The sequence below is a fragment of the Ammospiza caudacuta genome, chromosome 13 (genome assembly GCF_027887145.1).
Source record: "Ammospiza caudacuta isolate bAmmCau1 chromosome 13, bAmmCau1.pri, whole genome shotgun sequence".
NCBI classification, from domain to species: Eukaryota; Metazoa; Chordata; class Aves; order Passeriformes; family Passerellidae; genus Ammospiza; species Ammospiza caudacuta.
Genome location: NC_080605.1, coordinates 9,733,707 through 9,745,992, shown reverse-complemented (window position 1 = coordinate 9,745,992; position 12,286 = coordinate 9,733,707).

Here is a 12,286-nt window from a genome sequence, read left to right as displayed (position 1 = left end):
CAGAGGAGGTGGAAACCTGGATAGGAAACCTGGGCATTCTTCCTTTGCAAAACCCTTTATTTCTGGAAGGGAACCAGTCTCTGTGCAGGGCACAGGCATGTTCAGGCACTGGGGCCGCTGGCGACTGTCGAGGACTTCCAGCAACTCCTAGATCTCAGGCTCGTGCAGGCACTTGGGCTCCAATTATAGTGATATCTTGCTCTCAGTCCAATTAAAATTTCATAATCTCTCCCCCAGCTGGGGTGGACAGAGTGTACATCAGGTCAAGAAATATCTTCTAGCTACAGTACTTCTCTGGGAAGTTTTTGGCTCCATGAGGAATAGTACCTATACAGATCTGACGGAGAAGGGCTGTAAAACCGCAGAACTTGCAGCTTCCTTGCAGCCCTTTTTGCAAGCTATTTTATTCTACGTTTGGGGGCAGGAAAATTAGGCTTTGAAATATGAGTTGTAGATAAGGCTGTGAGGAAGCTTAGGATCACAGCCTTGGGTGAAAATAAAACTGTAATACATAAAGCATTAAAAAGGTGAAGTATAATGGCAGCCTCCAAAGACTTGTGAACAGCTGCAAGGCAGTCTGCCTTATTGCTGTGACTTTAACATGAATTATATGACACTAGGAAAGACCTGCTCCTGATCAGAGAAATGGCTACATGGCTGTTTGCTGCAATACACCAAGGGCTCTATTTTAATCAGAGGTAGCTGCCATTCGGCCACCTTTTTGTTAATGGTATTATTGATTATTCAGAGCTGCTCACAAGCCTCAAAGCACTTTACAGAATTAGGGGAAGCCTCTGGAGCAGAGTTGTTGTTCGTTAGTTTGTTTTTCTTCTGTGGAGCAGTTTCACTGCAGACCAAATCCCGAGCTCTGTAGTTAGCTCCATCTTAACTAGACCTTGCTTAGCCAAAATTTCCACTGGCTTTGGTGCTCACCCAGCAGAGGCAGTGAGTGGCTCAGACCCTGCCCAGTGCAAGTGGCTAGTGCAACCAGTGCCACAAAATGCTTGGAATATTGTCTAGTAATACCTAAGAATTAAATTTGTAAATAATATATGAGTTAATTAATTTGGGTCTTGCAGATGCCCATCTTTGAGCTGAGTGTTAGTCACAATTTGGGAACTGCATGTTGTGGGCAGAGCCAGGTAGGATGTACTGCTGCAGCCCCACACGGAACAGGAGGCTTGAGGCATTCAGCCCAGGCATTACTGGTGTACTCAAGCATGTTTTGACTCACCAGCCTTAGTGAACAGAGATTCAACCCCAACAACTGCCCATGTCCCTCCCTAGAGCTTTGAATTGAGAACATGATGTGCTGAGAGACAATGTGCTCTCTGAACTTGCGCTGCAGATGCAGCTAGTGAGGGGCAAGGAGATGGGCAAGCATGACTTTTCATCAAGTAGGAAAAGTTTCAGAGCAGAAGTCATCACCTGCTGCGAGCAGCTTCGGGCCTGGCATGACAGCAGCAGTGCTGCTACCATCTGTTGGTGAACAGCAGAAAAGGAGCAACAGTAAACCCTCCATAAATCACATCCCAGACACGCAGGTACATGTGGCACCACGTTGGCTGCCATTCCTCAGCGAGCACAGGAGGGTGTGCTGTGCTGCACAGACCCCTTGGAAAGGCTGGGTCAGAAGCAGCCTTGGGGACAGTGATGGCTGTGCTGGCTCTGGTGAGCAGCAGGTGACACTCAGTTTGGGACACAGAGGGAGGCGGGCCGGGGAACGCAGGCAGAGCACTGCAGCAGGCTGGCAAGCAGCGGTGGCCTCCCACCTTGTTTTCCTCCAAAATCCCATCCCTGGTGGCTCTCCTTCAGGGGAGTGGCAGGGATGGCAATGTCAGGGGGACAGCACAGCTCCTGGGCTGCAGCTTTGCCAAGGCCACCCTGTGTGCTGTGAAGCACAGGCTCTGCAGGCACAGCAGGTGTTGAGGCCAGCGAGCCCTGCAGGCTGTCTTCTCTAGGGCACAGCAGCTGTGTGGAGCAGCCCTGGCACAGTGGGAATCTCCTGGTGAGTTAATTCTGTATTCCCAGGCCCCTTTAGCAGAATGTCCTGGTGTGGGGGAGCCTGGCAGAGCTGCAAAGAGAGTGGGCTGAGTCACTGCGAACAATGGCTTTAAGAAAGTGATGGTATGTCTTAACATCCAAGAAATGCTTGTAGAGATCTGAACCTGCCCTTGAAGGTGCTGCTAGCCCCTGGCAGAAGGGTTATGGCTCCAGAGGTTTATTTTTTGTTTTAGAGGACACTCTATTTATCATTTAAAAGCGCTCTCTAAGATGGCAACCAGCCTTGACCACAGCTCATCTTCCCAGCTCCCTGTGGAGCAGGGCTCCCGCAGCTCCCACTGAGGTTTTCTGTAAATGTTGTAAAGCTCTTTTTGTATTTTTAATAACAAGGTGGACAATAACTCTATTTACAGGGAAATCTTCCTTTTGCAGGAGTATCATGTATACCGCTTTCTTATTTGTTGCTCTCTGTTTCTACAACCCTCTCGCAAATGGGTAATCCTTGTTCTGATTTTTTTCTAGCAGAGATGTTTTGTTTTCCTGTTGGCTGATGCTGTCTGTTCAGTCTGTGGAGGATTAACCTATGTGCTGTTGCTAGGTGGCCTTAAGCAAAGAAATAACGCAGATCACAGACTCCTGCATTCCTACAGTATTGTAACTCCCTTGTTCAGCAAGATTTTTCTTTCTCTGTCCCTCTTATGTTTTGTGTTTATGGTTGCAGAGGTATTCATTAGAAGATGCGCATATAATTTGAACAAAAATAATGGACCAGAGCTCTCTAAGATGTCAGGTTTATTTGATCTTAAAATATTTAGTAACACTCTTTGCCAGCTCTTTCCATGGCTTGTCTTCTGACAGTGGCTACACCTCCTCCTAATAGTATTTAGATTTTTCTCTTTCTCATGTGAAGTCTTGGGCTCCTGAGGAATACCCAGCTCATCGTTACAGCCCACAGGCGCTGGGAGAAAGGGGTTCCAGTGGAGCTGGGGATCACACCCCCCTGCGACCCCCCAGGTGTGTCAGGGTCTCATCAGGGTCAGAGCACGATGGGTCTGGGCATCCCATTTTGTACAAAAAAATACCTAGAGCAAGGAAGAGTTCAAGGAAGAACTGCAGAAGTGATTGCAGGGCTGATAGAATCATCTGGGGATGCAAGATTAGAATTTTGTAGCTCAGGAATGCCTTACTGCCAGGCCGCTGTCTACCAGTGCCTGTCATATTTTGCAGCACTTTAATGCTTTTGCTCAAAGGACCTTTGAAGTCTCTTATGACCCAAATACAGCCTAAATCATGGAGCATTCCCCAGAGAGACATAGCAGTTATTGGCTCGGTTTGCTCCTGGTGAAACTGAGGCAGAGTGATTCAAGAGCATTGTTTTCCTCATGGCATATGCTCAAATGTGCAGTTCTCAGAGGTAACTGCACTTCTCACTTCTTGTGGACGCAGAGCCAGAGGGGCACTGCCCCAAGGCCATAAAATACTCACCAAAAACCCAGCCACACTTCTGTTGACTTCAGAGCCTAACTTCTATCTCTGCTCCAGCTCCTGTCTCTGCCAGTATTGCTCTGGTCCTCTGTGCCCTGCCTTCACAGACATATTTTCTCCTCACAAAAATAGTGAGAAGGATTTGTGGAGTGGTTTCATAGTGAAACAGGACTCTGCAGCCTTCTTTTGTGTGTGCATATCTCTACCAACTTCTGGCACCATTAGAGAGGCAGTGAAATCAAAGGTACCCTGTTTCTTCAGGTGGGTGGTGGAAGAGAAGAGCCTGTGAGGGCAGATGGGTGCTCTTTGCTGTGTGTCCCTGGAGAGAGCACCTGGAGTTCTGGCTCTGCCTGGAGATTGGTGTCTTCACCTCCAGAGATAGCCATCAGAATGACCCCATTGTATTTATCTTTTTTCCTAACCTGTTATTTATCCTGTTGTTGCACAAGTAATTCCCTCTACTGGCTGCTAATATCCTGGGATTTAACATTCTTTTTTACTTTAACCCATCCTACTATTTGAACTGCTCATAAGCAGCATTTATCAGCCTTCTTCAGATGCTGATTAGAGCTGAGCAAATACATCACCGTGAATATTTAATGACTTGGGGTTTAAATTTTTCACATCTTTTCTTGAGAGTTCATTTTATAGACATTTTCTGATATGCAGTTATTCTTAAATCATTTGAAATCTCCTGAAATTGCACACTGGACTCCTAAATGAATATTTCACACCGATGCCACACAGAGCAGTTAACAAGTGGCTGTGTAAAGCCCACAGTGCTGCAGACAGGTCCAGCCAGCCCCATCCACGGCCCCATGCAGCTGTGCTCTGAGTCTGCATGCTCAGGTGTGCAAATGTAGGCAGCACTTGGCACACATATTTTCCACATCCAAAACATGTTTGCTGTCACTGTTTTGTCCACGAATGCTCAGGTCGTTTGACAGTAAGAAAAGGCAGGTACAGTACAGCCCCAGGCAGAGTGGGCAAAACCCACTCCAAATTACAGAGATCTTTGTGTTGCATCACTATCAGTTGCCTGCCTCTGTTTCTGATTCCCAGCTAGGAGTGATGTGAGTGATGGGCCTGCCGAGTGCTTACCATGGATACGTTCCTCCTTCTCAGCCTCTTGTTTTTCAGGCTGGCTCATGTTGAATCTGGCAGTTTGCATTAATAAAATAGGTTGGTCTGAAATGCCCACAGGACTTTTTTTCTCCTAACACAGCAGGGTGGGGTTTTTTTGTACATACAAAGGACTCTGATGTAAAAATACGTATTTCTACAAAGCTCTTCTGTTCTTCCTCCTGTGGCTCTTTAGTTTGGCGGTCCCAGCCTGGCCCCAGTGCTCAGTGCTGAGGTGGCCATCTGCACCCTGAGAGCTCAGCACTGCAGCCAGGATGGGCTGATGGGGGTACAGCTGCACTGGGGGCCTCACACACTGCTGGAGCTCACTGCAGAGGGGAAGGGTGGGCTGGAAGCAGGGCAATGGCTGGACTGTAGGAGCAATCTAGGCCACAGTTAGCTCTGACACTTGGCAAGCCTTGGTTCATTACCAAGTGTCACTGTGTTTCAGTGACCTGTTCTCATCCAGCTAGGCTGCCTTTATCCTCTGGTCATGGGGCAGGAAGCTGCTAAAAATACCCTGAAGAGGCAAACTTCGTTGTTGACACTGATGTTAGTAGCTCCCAGGAACTGGAGGAGCTGCAGAGAGTGCCTGGGAGCACCCCCTGTCCCAGTACCACCCTGACTGTGACAGGAGCCCTGTGGTGGTGCTGGACAAGGTGCACCTGAACATACAGAACTGCCCGGGCATGAGGACCCACAGGCAGGACCCATCTCAGTGCTGGTGCCACTGACCCCTGGAGGTACAAGCCGTCTTTTTCCTCCTGCCATGGCAGTGCCTGAGCCAGCAGCTGATGTGGTTTCCTCCAAGGGACTGGCTCCAGCCCCTGCATGCATGTGGCCACCCAGGACAATGAGGCAAGTGGCCTGGAAGGAGCACCAGCCCCCCACACCATGTCTCATCCTGTGGAGGACAAACCTCCCTCTCCAAATTGCTGGACAAGAAACAAAGTACTGTGTGTTGGGAACTATTTTAACTCCTGAGGAAATCAGGCCAGTTGTTGCTACCTTCTGAAATGACTCAGCCCTGCGGTAGCCTCCAGCTGAGAGCTCTGCCAGGTGCAGATGGCTGCAAATTCCAGAAGAGAAATTGTGATGGTTTTCTAAACTTTATATACAAACTTCTGTAAACTTTGTACATATAAGCAATTTTCTGCAGGTTGTCTTTCCCCCCCACTTTCCTTATATAGGAGAGGGCCCTGCTCCCTGTTTGCAGGTAAAATTAGGAAAGTGGTAAAAACCTGCCACTGTAGATGTGTAACTTTCAAAATACAAACGCTAAGGTTTTGAAAAGGCCTGAATTTACTTGCTGGGAATTTATTTCCACTGGAAGTGAAGAGAAGCTTGGCATTTAGATTTCCTAAATTCATTGGGAAACCCCAGCCTACATGCCTGTTAGATATGCCAGACGCCTCCGGAGCATTTCACAATTTAAAAGCAGAATCATTGATGTAATCGAAACTTCCTGAAGTTTTAGCTGGCCTGCGGTATCAGGACTGCTCAGCTGTTGGTTATTAATGATCACACAGAAAAGAGAAAGCTCATACAAATGTTATGTCTTATTGCTATTGATTGCTTGTAAGGGTATTACTTGACCAGAGTATGGTGAAATTGATTAACTTTATTAATTATTTATTGCGTAGTAACTAGATATTTAATGTATCTGTACAGCTATTGTGTCTCCTCTGCATTTTGATTAACGTTTTCCTCATGCAGAAGAACAAACCCGCGCAGTAAAACATCCTTTGTGACATGAAATCCGGTGGCTGCGCAATGCCAGCCCCCGGCGAGGCCGGTTCCCCTCGGGAGCGGGACCCTGTGCGGAGCAGCCACGGCTGCACCGAGCGCCGGAGCCACCCCGGGGCCACGGCACTTCAAAATCCGCCCGCGGCCGGGGAGCGATGCCGTTCCGCAGCCTCGGCCGAGGCAGTGAGAGGCGCAGTGAGCGGCGGGCAGCAGTGCCGGAGGGGGCACTCGCTGTGTGCCCCGGCTGGCAGCGCGGGGAGGCAGCAGTGCCCCGCTGCGGGGCTGGCGGCATTGCCGTGCGCGTCGCGGCCGCTCTGGGGGCCGAGCCCGGGGGCCCGGGAGCGGCACGAACGGGAGCGGCCGCAAACCGGCGGCTTTGGGGGCGTTCGGAGAGGAGCCGTGCCCGGCGGGAGGGCCCGAGCCGCCCCTGCCGCCTCCTCCCTCTCCTCCGCGCCCCCGCTCCGGCCCCCGCCTGGCCCCGCGGCTCCGCTCGCTTTCTCACAGCTCCCGCTGCTTCCCGTTCCTCCCCCGGCTCCCGTTGCTATGCCCCGCCGGGCCGGCCGCCGGCAGGAATTCGTGGCCTGTCCAGCTGCTCCCAGCGTGGTCCCGCGCCCCGGCTGTGCCGCCGGGAGCCCCTCCGAGCCGCTCGCCCGAGGCTGGGCACGGCACCAGAGCTGCGGGCTCCCGCATGCTGCAGCGGGCTCCTTTCCCACGGCGCGGCCACCCGGAGCCGTGCTTTTTCTCTCGAGAAGACGTGTCAGGACCTGACAGTCTGTTGTGCCCCGAGTGGCGATGGCTCCCGGGAATGGCCATCACTTTGGGATCACATTCCCCCGGGATCTGCGGGCAGGAACACTCAGCCCTGCAGCCGCCGCTGTGGCCGCCAGAGCCGGCCCCGCAGTGCCCACTGTGCCCGGCGGCTGCGATGTTCGAGCTGCCCCGGTGCTCCGTGCCGAGCCGAGCCGAGCCAAGCCGTGCCCTTCCAGCTGGGCCCTCATGGCAGTGCCAACCTAGGAAATCCCCTGGTCGCCCAGACAGCAGTGGTGGTTGCCCAGAGATGTATGTAAGCTTCTGGAGCAGGAGTTGTTCATCTGCTGCCCTCGTAGATGGGTTGTTCCCGCCTCTGGGAAATTCCACACACCAGGACCCTGGGCATTCGGTGCCTGATTGGAGGACACAACAATAGTATTGAGATACATAGCAAGATAACCAAATAAACAGCAGGGCAAATTTTTAAAGTTGATATTGTTATAAGTATTTTAAGAATTTGCACTGATGCATATTAAAATGGGCATTAGGATTTTAAAATACAACCATAAAAATAAATGTAAACAAATCCAGTTCTCTTTACACCCTATGGCCTCTCCTATTTTGCCCAGCTGGCTGTAAGTCTTATGGTTGATAAGACTTATTCCTTTCTATCTACAAAAGGAGTTCTAATAAGAGAAAAATAAACACTGCCAATTGCAGGATTTAAACAGAACATCAATTTGCCTGATAGCAGGGAAATATTCTCTGACCCTTCCAAAACCCTCTGGAGAGATGAAACTGAGAGAGAAGTCTGAAGAAACCTATGCACATTCTATAGAAACTACTTGACAAATCTTACTGAATTTAATAGAAAATGAGATCTTTTCCCTGGGTTTTTGGCATCATAATTCAATAGCAATGAGATAATTTTCTATTCAATAATTTCCTATTCAATAGTGAAGAGATAACTTTCTTGTGAAGTTTTTTACAGGAATAAAAACTGCATGTTGTCACACTGCCACCTGCTCCCCACCCCAAACTCATCCACGTTATCACACCAAATCAGAAGGGGGACCATAAATATCTTGGTATTAAGGAACAAACTTTCTTTAAAATGCCTCTTTCAAAACTGCCTGCGGGTCTGCCAGTGCCGCTGTGGGGTTTGCTAATCAATAGCACCATGCAGTACGTTGTGTCTTTTTGCGTAATTACAGAATGAAAGCAGGCACAGAAAAGAACCAAGTGGAAACTATTAATTTTGTAGAATGGAACTTGATTTGTGTTTCAGTTTTCTTTTCTTCAGTTCAGTGGGAAGGAGCTGAAAGAGGAGGTGACAGCAGCAGTTCGGCTGCCTGTCCTCAAGCTGCTTGGTTTAATGTGAAGCCACTGTTTGGACTTTGCTTTTCTGGACCTATGAGCAGCTCTGAGGGTGGAGAGGCAGCATCTCCTGGGGCAGGGATGTCAGGCAGGGACAGGCTGAGCTGGGACATGTTGTACTGCAGTTGTGAGCACTGGTTTCGTACCACTGCTTGCCAAAGCGGCCTGTGATGGTTTTCATGGCAGAGACAATCTGGAGGGTGAGAAGGTTTTGGTGCAAAGCATCTTACTTGATGCACAGTTTTTAAAGACACAGCAGTAGTAGATAGCTGGGTAACGCTGTTAGGATTGGAAATGTGCTCAAGGACCATTGTATACATACTTACGAGGAAACAGAGGTGGGGAGAGATCGCTTCTCCCTGTTATTTTATTGCGAAAATACCAGTGGAGTGGAAACCTTTGGAAACATATGAGTTTTTAGACAAGCTGTGCCCACCCCTGTAAAATGCTCCCAAGAGTCCAGACCATGGCGACAGGTTGCTCTCTGACACCCGATAGGAGCCGGTCCAGACTGCTGGTTGTGCTTGTCAGCCTTTGATACCACATTTTGAGAGTTTCCATGGTGTGGGTGCCGCCAGGTCCAGTTCCTGGGGTGAGTTTGCCCCAAGGCCTCACAACACTTCCTAACCCCTGCTGGGACCGGGCTTAATGGCTGAGAAAATCCGCCATCCACCAGAGATGATCCCGGACTAATGTGAATGGGACTTTTTGACTGTAGGGTGGAAGGAAAAGTGATGTGCCCACTATTAGCTATTAATATTGCTAAACTTTTCTCTGGGTAGAGAAATCTTCTGTCTCTGGAGTGTAATTCTGAACATCTCATAAACATTACACAGATACATGGTACAGAAATTTATAATCACAAAAAGAAACAAGGATGCCTGAATGTATGGAGGACATGAATCACTCCTAATGCTGGAGGTCGATCCATAATACTTTAAACAAGTATTCAGAGTCCAAGTGCTAATTATCTGCTAATGGGGTATTTGTTCTCCTTCAGTTATGTAAAAGTACACGGCATTCAACTTAAAGAGTGCACTTAAAAGGCTTTGTACTGGTGGAGAAGGAACAGCTTTGAAGGCTGCTGCCGTGCTTTGCCCTGGAGCTCCTGGAGCCCCTTGCTGAGCTCCTGGTGCTGCCCATGCTGTGCCTCTCCTCTCCTCCAGCTTTGTCATTCCAACTACTTTCGTTCCCCGTATCTCAACATTATCCCAGTCAGCAATGCTGGCAAAGATGTGAATAAAATTATAAACCCTATATCGTGGCTTTTGCCACCGCTGCTGGCCAGAGAGCAGTGAAGATGCCTGTTGAGTACAAGGGGAGCTTCCACCCGAGAAACAAAGCCCGGTAAAGTGAATGAGCTCTTTGATCGCAACCCTGGGAAGAAAGGGTCTCAGTGGGCACAGTGAACTACTCTCACGGGGAAAGAGATGCAGTGACCCATCCTCATTGCAGAAATGCCTTGTCGGAGCTTGCAGAGCTGAGCTGACATCAAGGAGAGGGTGAGGGACAGGGGCCGTGCTGGAGCCAGCAGCTGGAGAACCTGTAACATACCTCCACTGGCCAGCTCACCTTCCTACACCAGGGCTTCACCCACTTTTAACTAATTCAAAAGAATAATGCATTTAATGTATTTTTAATTCTTTATGTCCTTTGAGCAGCAGCACAGACCCACGGCCAACAGGAATGAAAAGAACACAGAATATGTGGCTCACAGAGAGAGACTTTTCTCTGAGCTGTGATAAAAATATGGAAACTTTATACTTTCTTATACTAAACATCATAAGTTAGTAAGTAACATTATCACTAAGTTTTCATTACAGAAATATTCAAAAGGCAGATGCAGAGCCTGGAATATCCTTTGTGCTAAAGGTGTTTTTGCCAGGAAGTTCAGATCCTCTGCCTGACTCCCTCACCTAATTGGAACAGAGGCCAAAATGAATAAAAACTTTGCTTGGTCAACTATGGAATACCTGCTTGTATTTGTAGGGCATTGCATGGATCTGTGTCTTTAGCACTATTATCAGTAATGACTTTTACTGTAACTATGGAGAGGGGTGAATATATGATTCATCTACAGATGGGTATTTTGTGATATTTGAGCTAAATTCAGCTCCAGTGTACAATAGTATTTTTTAAAAATTTTCACTAATTGCACCACTTACTCTTATCTTGATTTCAGACTATTGTAACTTCTTTGACTAAAAATAAAAATAAATTAAAAATGGATAGAAGTAAGAGCCATACACAAGTGGAAAAGAGTTTGAAATTGCTGTGCTTATTAGAGATATATGAATACTAATATTGGTACACATGGTATGTGCACATGAAACAAGTTCCTAATCCTGTTCCTACCAAAATGTGTTTCACAGTGAAATTTCCCCTTCCATTTTCAATGCCCTTCATAACATCTCAATCCCTTTTCACTATAACTTCCCAAAGTTATACTCAGGTGCCCTGCCTGCAGACACCTCTCCTTTCCGTGCACATCCTCCCTCTGCTGCTCTGTAGCCCAAATATAAGGCTATGTCAGTCCTTGCTTAAATCTAAAATGTGGGATGCCAGTTATTTATTTATGTAAAGTGTTTGGAGGCTTTAACTCAAGAGCACCATAGAAACTGGCTGGTATTGTAGTCGGGGCTTTTATTCAGGTTGTCTGATGAGCTGTGGATGCTGCCTGCCTTTGTGTGCTCCAGCCCCGAGTTTATCCCCGAGTTGCCTTTGTGTTCCCTATTTGACATATTTTACTGTAAATAAAGAGAGACACTGTCTTGCAGCTGTATCCACTGTGACATTTGACTCTCTGCTGAATGATTGCATTGTGCTGTGTGCTTTGAAAACATTATCTCTTTTAAGGAATAATCTAGTCCTTTAATAGTTTCCTGCATGTGCCTGTATTCCTTTGCACATCCAGAGAGCTCAGGTGTTCGCTCACCTCTGTCAAACCTCAGCCACCGCAGCTCCTGCTGTGCTGAGGGCTCGTGAGGGTACAAGTGCCTTGGATACCAGGTCTTGGCACTGTTCAGTTCCCATTTTGCCTGGTCTTCTTAGCTGCACCTTCTGCTCTGATTGTGCAGTATGGCTTTTTCTGGGACATGAGCCTTTTGCCACATTTTTTAGATATTATGCAGCATCTCTTAATTAGGTCTATTCATATAATATATTCTTTATTATAGGTTGACTCTTACTGGCTGCTATACAATTATGGTGATCTTCCCTCTGCTGCATGCTAATGGTTGATCACCCTCTCAGTCTTTTTATGTGTTGAAGATACTCCTCTTTTTGACTTTGCAAAGTTTAAATCCTTACTGAGGCTGGCTTTCTCAAAGTAGGCCTGATTCACTGGGTGCTTAACTCCCATAGTTATTGTTGAACATCCCTTTAATGAAGATTGTATTTTTGTCTTTACACAACTGTGTCATTTTTATACAACTTGTAACTGCAAACTGATACTGAAACACTTTCAAAATAATTCTCTATATTTAGAAATGTATAGGGGTTTGCTCTAAGTACTGAATGCAAATAAATCTATAACTGTAGAGAGGCTGGTAGTCCTGCCTGCATTTTCCAGAGAAAGCCCAATCAGTTTCCTATAGGGCTGCCAGGGTAGGACTATCTCAGATGTCACTATTGTTATGGATAGCATCTTCCTGAAAGTCGTCAAACTTTAAAAATGGTGTTCACTGGGCATGCACGTGGCAGAAGAGAGCAAAGCAAAATGAAATCAACATCTTGAGTTAGCTGGCGTGAAAAGCAAGTGTATGGTTCCCCAGAAAAGGAGCACATTGAAACCAGCCCTGGT